This window comes from Eulemur rufifrons, unplaced genomic scaffold (genome assembly GCF_041146395.1).
Source record: "Eulemur rufifrons isolate Redbay unplaced genomic scaffold, OSU_ERuf_1 scaffold_550, whole genome shotgun sequence".
NCBI classification, from domain to species: domain Eukaryota; kingdom Metazoa; phylum Chordata; class Mammalia; order Primates; family Lemuridae; genus Eulemur; species Eulemur rufifrons.
This window is the reverse complement of record NW_027183332.1, coordinates 12,501-21,274: the sequence shown is the minus strand read 5'-3', so window position 1 is coordinate 21,274 and position 8,774 is coordinate 12,501.

Below are 8,774 nucleotides of genomic sequence, written 5' to 3'. Positions count from 1 at the left end.
TGGCCTTAGGCCCGTCGGACATTCAGTATCTCATTGTTATAAAATCTGACTCCATCAGGGAGGGGTGTCTGACTTCCCCTGTCCTTGCGGGGCAGCAGCTCAGGTTTAAGGGTTTTTCTAGGGTTCCCTGGGCCAACCACGGGACGGGTCAGCTGGCGGTGGCGGGCGGGGGGCGGCTTAAGATTTTATTTTAGTTCATAGACTCCAGAAATGGTGTTTCCCTGGCAAAGACACACGAGTTCATGAAAAGCTTTCATTCAGTTGGTCTGGCTCCTCCCTGAGGTCGTCTCCCTGCCCCCCACTCCTCCCATCCCCTGGGGCCGGAGCGGGGGGGGGGGGGGGGGAGGGGTGAAGGCCCAAGAGGAGAGGCGCGTGGGGGAGGTGCCGCTCCCAGAACCAGAGACTCGTCTGGGCCCCACGTAACCCAGCCACCGCGACCGCTTCGCCCGAGGAGGTGCCCAGCAAGTCGTGCTTCTGCCCCTCGGGATTGCCTGCGGGCTGGGGGCGGGGTACGAGCTCCCGGCCCAAGAGGCAAACCCCTAGCCCGGCCGCACAGATGGCCGGGCCCCCGGCGGAGCCCTTCCGCCGTTTTCCACCCCTCCTCCACTCACTGCGCTGACTGCGCATGCGCGCTCGCACGTAGCCGCCTCGGGCTTCTCTCGGGCGGAGCCGCTTTCAGCCGCGACCCCGCCCCGCGAGCTGACTGCGCATGCGCGCTTGCACGTAGCCGCCTCGGGCTTCTCTCGGGCGGAGCCGCTTTCAGCCCCGACCCCGCCCCGCGAGCTGCCGCTTCCAGGCGGCACAGCGCATGGGGGAGGGGACGGAGCTCTAAAGAAATCAGTCCCCTCCGTCTCCTGCCTCAGGAAAAGCCCCAAACCCTTGGAGAACTGCCACCCACCGCCACTGCCGTGTGTGTGTGTGGGGGGGGGGGGCGGGGGGGCTGGGTCTTTACTTTGTGTCCTCCTTGTGGCCCAGTCCAAGGCGGCTGGGCTGCCAAACAGATCGTCTCGAGAGGGAGGCAGGAAGGGCCCAGGTCTGGACAGGGGTGGATTGGACCCCTCCACCCTGGGGTGTGGACTTGTGACCGAAAGCTCAGCTGCTTGTCCACGAGGCCGAATAACGAGGACAAGCGGTATGAGGAGTAAGAAAACAGAGAGTCTACTTTGCTGACAAAGGAGGAAATAAATAGGGTAGAGCTTCTCAGTCTCAAACCCCCAAATTTCGTGAACATAGGCCTAGGCAGAAATACAGAGGTTTTAAAGGAGGGAGGGTTGGTTCTCAGCTTCAGGCAATTACTGCAGTTAGCTGTTCTAAAGGTCCCGTCTCTGCTGAGAAGAAATCCCTTGAACTCTGTGGGCCGCCCACCCTGGGGGCCACCTGGAGTTATAACCAAAGAGTTAACGTGCCTCAGGGATGCAGGCCGGGCTGCAAGTTCCCAAAAGCCTGGGGGAAGTTTTAAAAAGACAGAAAATCTTTCTGCCCTCTTCCCCTCCCACCCCCCCACAAAGCCATTTTCTCTGGTGCAGACTCGGCACCCTCCCTGCCCCCCCCCTCCCCGTGCAGGCCTGTTTGTCCTCAATCATCTGTGAGGTTCACGAGGAGGAGATGCTCTCTCGCTCTCCCCACCCTCTTTCTTCCCTTAGGAAATCCTCAGCGCTGTTCCACACACTCAAGGTGGCGGGCCTGCTCCGGCCACCAGCCACCTCTTGTGCCAACTTCCGGCCCCCCCCCCCCGCCCCCAACGGAGTAGGTGTACAGACAGGAGCACACTTTACCGGAGGGCGCCTGGGGATGAAGAGTTGTGGTGGCCAAATGGGGGATGCGGGGCGGGGAGGAGAGTGGCTGGCATTTGGCAAAGAGTGACACGGAGTGGCCATCCAGGCTTGTCTGAAAAGTGGGACTACGAGCCTGAGAGCGCCGACGGAGTCGATGGACATGGTCACTGCTGTGGGATGTCTCTTTTACCACGATGTAACACCAAAGCAAACCCCTGACCCGCTGGGTCGGAGAAGGCCTTGTGGGCAATTTAGAAAAGCCATGGCGTGGCCATTTGGAATACTTCCTGCCTCTCCGGGAATCAAAAATTAGAAAGGACCATGGGTTCTGTATTAACGTACCAAAGGCAGGCAGAATTTTAGCCTTTTAAAGCCTGCCCTGGCCCTATCTCAGCAAGGCAGTGGCACCCCAAGTTCCGTGACATTTCTGCACTCGGCGGCTGACTTCTTCAGCCATCTGTTGCGATGCCCCTGCCAGGTGGCCACTCACTCGCCCCTTCAGTTCAACCCTTGTACCAGAAAGTGTTGCCTTCTTCCTAACCCCTATGGGGGGACCGGGGGGTGACGTGTGTGGGGGGGGGGTAGTGGAAATGGGCAGACCCCACAGGTGCAGCCTCTTCCAGGTCATAATGGGCCTGAGGCAGCGTGGGATTCCCCCGGAAGGGAGGCAGGGTGGCACTACGGCACCGAAGCCTGACGCCGGCGGCCACGTGGATGGTGGGGGACACGTTAGACCGCTGAGATGCAGCCACTGAGAGCCACCCCGCAGCAAGAGGTCTCTCTGGCAGAGCAGGCACTGAGTCCGCAAGTCAAGACAGCTGGGAGGCCTGGGAGACAGAGGCCCTGGATCTCAGGTCCCGGGGTGGGGGCGGGGGGCAGTGCCAGTGCCTGGAGAGAGAGAGAGCCCAGGCTCCAGAGGCCATGATGGGGCCTGGTGGGCAGGGCCGAGGAGGTCAAGGCCGGGTGTGGTGGGGTCCGGGATGAGGGGCTTGGGGTGACGGGCAGGGAGAACGACCCGTTCACTCAGACGTGCCCTCAGAGGAAGGCAGAGGTGCGTTTTGCCTTCCTCCGGCTAGTGGAACGCTCGGCATTTCTTTCCTTCAGAGCTGGGTTGAACCGGTGTGGCATCTGTTATAGTACGGAGTGCGAGACAGGACAACCTAGAGACCGAATTGAGCCAAGTCATGAGTCCACATTAGCTGGCCAGCGACCACCCCCTGCCCTGTTAGGGTACAGGTACAGAGAATGGCCCCGAGCCGAAAAAAGCAGGAAGGTTTCAGACTATCCTAAGCTAGAGCTCCGTGACTTTAGGCACGGCGGTTGAAACAACACTATACCACCTACTCCGCAGCTGTGTGGTCCGGGACCAGCCTCGGGCCCCGTTTCGTTTCGGTTACAGTCTTTAAGCGAGCAGGTTTACAGAAACAGATAGCTCCAATTAAGGAACATTCTTTCAGGCGTTAAGCAAGCACAATCAATTTTACGACAGGCAGCTGGAAAGTTTAAACACTTAGTTACAAGTTAATTGCTTTGTTTTATCTCCGCAAGGTACGTATTTCCAATTACAGACATAGGTCAAGCGGACATCGGTCACCTAGCGAGCAAGCATAAGTTTTCAAGTGGGCCTTTACAGCGTCCAGACAGGCCTCGGTCCAGTTATTGTGCATTCTTTTTGACCACTTGGAAAGCTACTAGCACCGTTCCGGGCCTCACCTCACTCACGCGGAACTACAGAGTGATGACCTGGGGTGGGTGGGTGGGTGTGTGTGTGTGTGTGTGCTCCCTCCTGTGGTGGGAAGGGTGATCTGCTCGCCCACCCGGCGTGGTGTCCCCCACCCCTGCCCCATCTTGGCGTTTACAGAAAACAAACACGAACACAAGAGAGGGAGCCGGAGGAGGAGGAGGAACATATGCTGCTATCCAGGTTATCCTGGGAGGCTTCCTAGCCATTTCTGAGGAAACAGTGTCTCCTGGCTGTCTCCCGTAGTTTTATTTATTGACTTATTTATCTATTTTTCCTTTTGGCTTGAACCCATTCTTTTCGTTTCGGCATCTCATCTGACATCCTCTTCTGAGAGGAACCTGGAAACGTTTCCCCGTGTTGCATCTTTTCAGGCTCTGTACGACTGACGAGCATCGTCCCTCTTCAGTCACTGGGCTCTTTGCTAGCCAGGCCTTAATTCTCCACGTTGTAAACCCCAGATCGGATCTCCGCCCGGAGTCCTGTAGAGACCCACCGAATCGATGTTTGGACTGGGATGTCTCGTAGACCTTACCTATTAAAAACCGATCCAGGCCAGGCTTGGTGACTCACGCCTGTAATCCTAGGCCAAGGCGGGGAGGAGGACCGACCGCTTGAGGTCAGGAGTTCGAGACCTGCCTCGGCAAAAGCAAGACCCCCGTCTCTACCAAAAATAGAAAAAAATTAGCCGGGCATGGTGGCACACGCCTGTAGCCCCAGCGATTTGGGAGGCTGAGGAAGGAGGATCGCTGGAGCCCAGGAGTTTGAGGCTTCCAGTGAGTGAACTATGCCCTGCTCCCCCGCCACCCCTCCCCATCATCTCTAACGAAATGACAGTAAAATAAAATAAAATAAAATAAAGCTCAGAAAAAAAAAAAAAAAGTACTATGTAGTGAGACCGATCCTAAGAACACGGGGGCGGGGAAGGAAGTCACTACCACGGTATAAAATTGTATAAACGTTACCCGATTCTGTGTGCGTGCGTTTTCTGAGAAATGACCCCCTTTTGCTATGGGGCCGGGACTGGAGTCCCAGTTTGGGACCATAGGATTCCCCGCACTCGACTCCAGACTGATTCGACCTAGGGTTAGCTCTGTGTAAACACTCTTTAGACGTGGGTGTTTTATGGATTTCTGTCCTTCGGGAGAAACGACTGGCCCGGGTACAGGAGTGAGTGAATGTACCGACCGTCTTCTCCCATCTCTCTCTCTCTCTCTCTCTCTCTCTCTCCCTCCCACACACAGGCACAGCGCGCGCGCGCGCGCGCGCGCACACACACACACACACACACACACACACGCCGTTTCCGGGAGCGCCCACTTCATGCGCTTCGGTCCACCGTGACAGATAGTCCAACTGTGAGATCATCGTGAGTGGCTGCGCCTAGGCCCCGCTCTGAACCTCTCCGTACTGTTCGTGTGTCTTCAGCAGGTCCTGCCTCCACCCGTGGCATCTAGCACGGGCCGATGGGTCCCTGTCCTCTCTCCCTGCCGTGGACGCCCCCCTCCGGCCCCCCGCCCCCGGGGGCTCTCTGGTCGACTAGTGGTGGGGAGTGTGCCCGAGGGCTGAGAGACGTGGTCCGAGAGGGGCCGGGAGGAGGCCTGCGACCCAGTGTGTACCCACTCCCGCCCCCACGCTCCCTCCCCCACGAGGGAGCCCGTCCTTTCCAGGCTGACACTTGGATCGGTGGATGACGGGGGTCACCTGGCGGCGGGCGAGCGTTATGGGAAAATCCGGTAGGCGTGTTGCGACGTCCTGCCACAGAGATGGCTCTGGCGACAGCCTCGGGCCGCCCCACCCTGGCCCCCGGCCAGGCCCCGTGAATGTGTTCTCTCTGTCCCTGACTTCTTTCTTTGTTTCACCAGCCGGCGTGCTCTGAGAATGTGAAGTGTATCATAGTTCCACCCTGGGTTTCATGATCCTAAGATAGGAAGGGGTTTTATGATTCCACGACAGAAAGGTTTTCTCATCCTATCATCTCTCCCCCCCCCCTTTCTTTCTTTCTCTTCCTCCTTCTGCCTTTTCTTTACTTCTTTGTTCTTTCCTTCTTTCAGTCTTCCTGTCTTCCTTCCTGCCTGCCTGCCTTCCTTCCTTCCGTATTTCTTTCCTCTCTTCCTTTCTCCTGTTATCCTGTGTTTCTATCTCTGTTTTTTCCATCTTTCTTCCCCCTTTCTACTTTCCTACCTTCTTTCTTTCTCATTCTCTCCTTTCTCTCTCCTTCCTTCTTCCTTTCTGTCTCTTTCTATACTGTCTCTCTCCTTCCTTCTCTCTATCTTTTTCTCTTTCCATCTTTCCGTGCTCTTTCTTTTTCTCTCTTAACTTCCTTTCTTTTTCTTTTCTTTCTTTCCCTCCTTCTGTCTCTGTCTGTCTTTCTTTCTTTCTTCTTTCTTTCTGCTTCCATCCTTCCTTCCTTTTTCTCATTCTCTTTCTTTCTGCCTGTCTTTTCTTTCCTTATTTCTTCTTTCCTTCTGTCTTTCTGTGTTTCCTATCTCCTTCCTCCCTTCCTTTTTCTTTCTTCCCCGTGCCCTCTTCCTGTCTTTTCTTATTTACTGTTTTCTTCTTTCTGACTTTCTCTCTCTGTTTCTCCGTCTCTTTTCTTTCTGTTCTTTTCCTTTCTCTCCCTTTCTCTCTTTCTGTTTCTGCCTGTCTGTCTCTCGGCTATGTTGTGGTCTGTGCAGAGACGGGTTTGGTGGACGATGTCGGTGGTCGGGCCGACCCATCCTTTCTTTGATCCCAGTGCTAGCCAGGCCGGGGCCTGCTTAGCTTCCAAGATCAGACGAGATTGGGCGCGTTCAGGGTGGCGTGGCCCTAGACTGACCCGTCATTTTTCGATGGCTTCCGTGGGGAGTAGGGGGACTGTGTTTGATGCCCCCGGGGGACCTTCTGGACTCTGAAATGATGGGCTCCAGAGGGTTGCCCCGTGTTTTGCAGCAGACCTCTGGTGGCTGGCGCCGGTTGTGGTCGGGCTCCACCTGGCGGCCGCTTTTCTACAAGTCTCTTGTCCTCTGAATCTTCGGTGCAGCAGGCAAAGCAGGGGACAGTCCCCGATGCGAGCGAGGCTGAGTTCCGGGAAGCAAGCAGCCTTCGCGGGGCCATCTGGTTCGTGCCGGGACGCCGGCTGGGACATCTGGGAGGCAGAGCTTGGGCCTGCAGGGCTGTGTGGCGGGAGGACGTTGTCGCCGCGCTTCCAGGCTCAGCCAGCCAGGCGGCTTGCGGGGCTGCCCGGGCAGGTCGACCAGCACGCTGTGGCCGCTTTGGAGACCCGACCCACCCCGCGGGGACAGGAAGGAGACGGCACACGCGGACGGGAGAGGAGGGTGTCCGGCGACCGGCCGCCGTCCCGTGCATGCGTGTCCCTCTCCCTCGGCCTCGCCTTTCCTACCCATTTTCCCTGGTTCCCGCTCGGGAGGCAGGGACAGCCCTGTGAGTGGCACCCAGTCGTCCGTGGCTTCCTCCGAGTCCTACTCTGGGGGCGCGGACCGGGCCCTGGGTGGCGCGGGTGGCCGGCGAGGGCGACCCCTGTCGGCCCGCGGGCGCTCGTGGGCCGCGGCGGTCCCGTCCCGATGTTTTCTCCTCCACAAGTCCCCGTGCTGGGGCCGGGGACCGGGCCCTGGGTGGCCCTGGGTGGCGCGGGTGGCCGGCGAGGGCGACCCCTGTGGGCCCGCGGGCGCTCGTGGGCCGCGGCGGTCCCGTCCCGATGTTTTCTCCTCCACAAGTCCCCGTGCTGGGGCCGGGGACCGGGCCCTGGGTGGCCCTGGGTGGCCGGCGAGGGCGACCCCTGTCGGCCCGCGGGCGCTCGTGGGCCGCGGCGGTCCCGTCCCGATGTTTTCTCCTCCACAAGTCCCCGTGCTGGGGCCGGGGACCGGGCCCTGGGTGGCGCGGGTGGCCGGCGAGGGCGACCCCTGTGGGCCCGCGGGCGCTCGTGGGCCGCGGCGGTCCCGTCCCGATGTTTTCTCCTCCACAAGTCCCCGTGCTGGGGCCGGGGACCGGGCCCTGGGTGGCCCTGGGTGGCCGGCGAGGGCGACCCCTGTCGGCCCGCGGCCGCTCGTGGGCCGTGGCGGTCCCGTCCCGATGTTTTCTCCTCCACAAGTCCCCGTGCTGGGCCCTGGGTGGCGCGCGTGGACGGTGAGGGCCTCCCTGGCCCTCTACGCCACGGGGGCCGACCAGATGTCCCTGAGTGCCCCTTGTCTGCTGGCGCTGGGGACCTGCTGGGGACAGGTGGCCGTGTCGAGTGTCGTGGGGGCAGGCGTGTTCAAGTGGCTCGGTCCCCGTCTTCCTGCGCGGTGTTTTTGATCACCTCATATCGTCATCTTCCGCCTGCAGGTTAGTACTGACACGCTGTCCTTCGGCGACTGTCGCTGGAGGGGTTGGGCCTCCGCACGCGGACAGGGTTCTGGGTTCCTGGGGATCCAGCGCCCTGCCCTGTTCCCTTTGAGCTGACCGCCTGGGCCCGCGCGCCGGCTCTAGGGCGTCGGAGTGTCCCGACGGTGGTGCCCGCCTCTCGCGTTGGTCTCTTGTCCCCTCGAGAGACGGCACCCGGGGGAGGGGGGGAGGTTTGCGGCAACCTTCCCCCTTACCCCGCTGGCTCTGTGCCGTTGCGTGTCAGGCGGTCCTCGTCTTTGGGTTGTGCTTGGGAGGCGGGGCTGGCGAGGCTGAAGCGGGCTCCTCCGATCGCTGTCCTCGCCGGTCTGACTGACCTCCCCCAACCCTCCCCGTCCTCGGGGCCTGATCGATGTGGTGACGTCGCGCTCTCCCGGGCCTTGAGCCGCGTGCCAGGCGAGGGACGGTCCATTCATGGTGAATGGTGGCCGCTCTTCTCGTTCTGCCCGCGGGCACCTCACCTCTCCTTCCCCGCCTGTGGGCGGTGCGTGGGAGGCGCGGGTGCGAGACTATCCGGCCCGACCGCGGTCGCCCCGCCCTCGGCCTCGTGGCGTTGGCGGGGGGTCGTGAGTCCTCTTGACGCAGCGGGCAGCCCTCGCTCGCCCTGTGTGGCTGTTGCCTGGCCGGGGTCCCCCCTGCCCGCGACGGACGGGTGCGGGGCCGTGCCGCCCGCCCGGTCGCGCGCCCCGTTTGGCGCGCGGCTGCTGGGTCTGTGTGGCCCTTTTGTGGTGCCCCCGGAGCGCACCGGGTTGTTCTCCAAGGTGCCCGAAACCGAGCGGTGGTTGTCGTCCTCGTTCCCGGCGTCCCCCTCTGGTCGCCGCTGCAGCGTCTGCTGCGTTGGGTACACCCTCGAGCAGCGTGCTTGGGGTTGGGGGGGT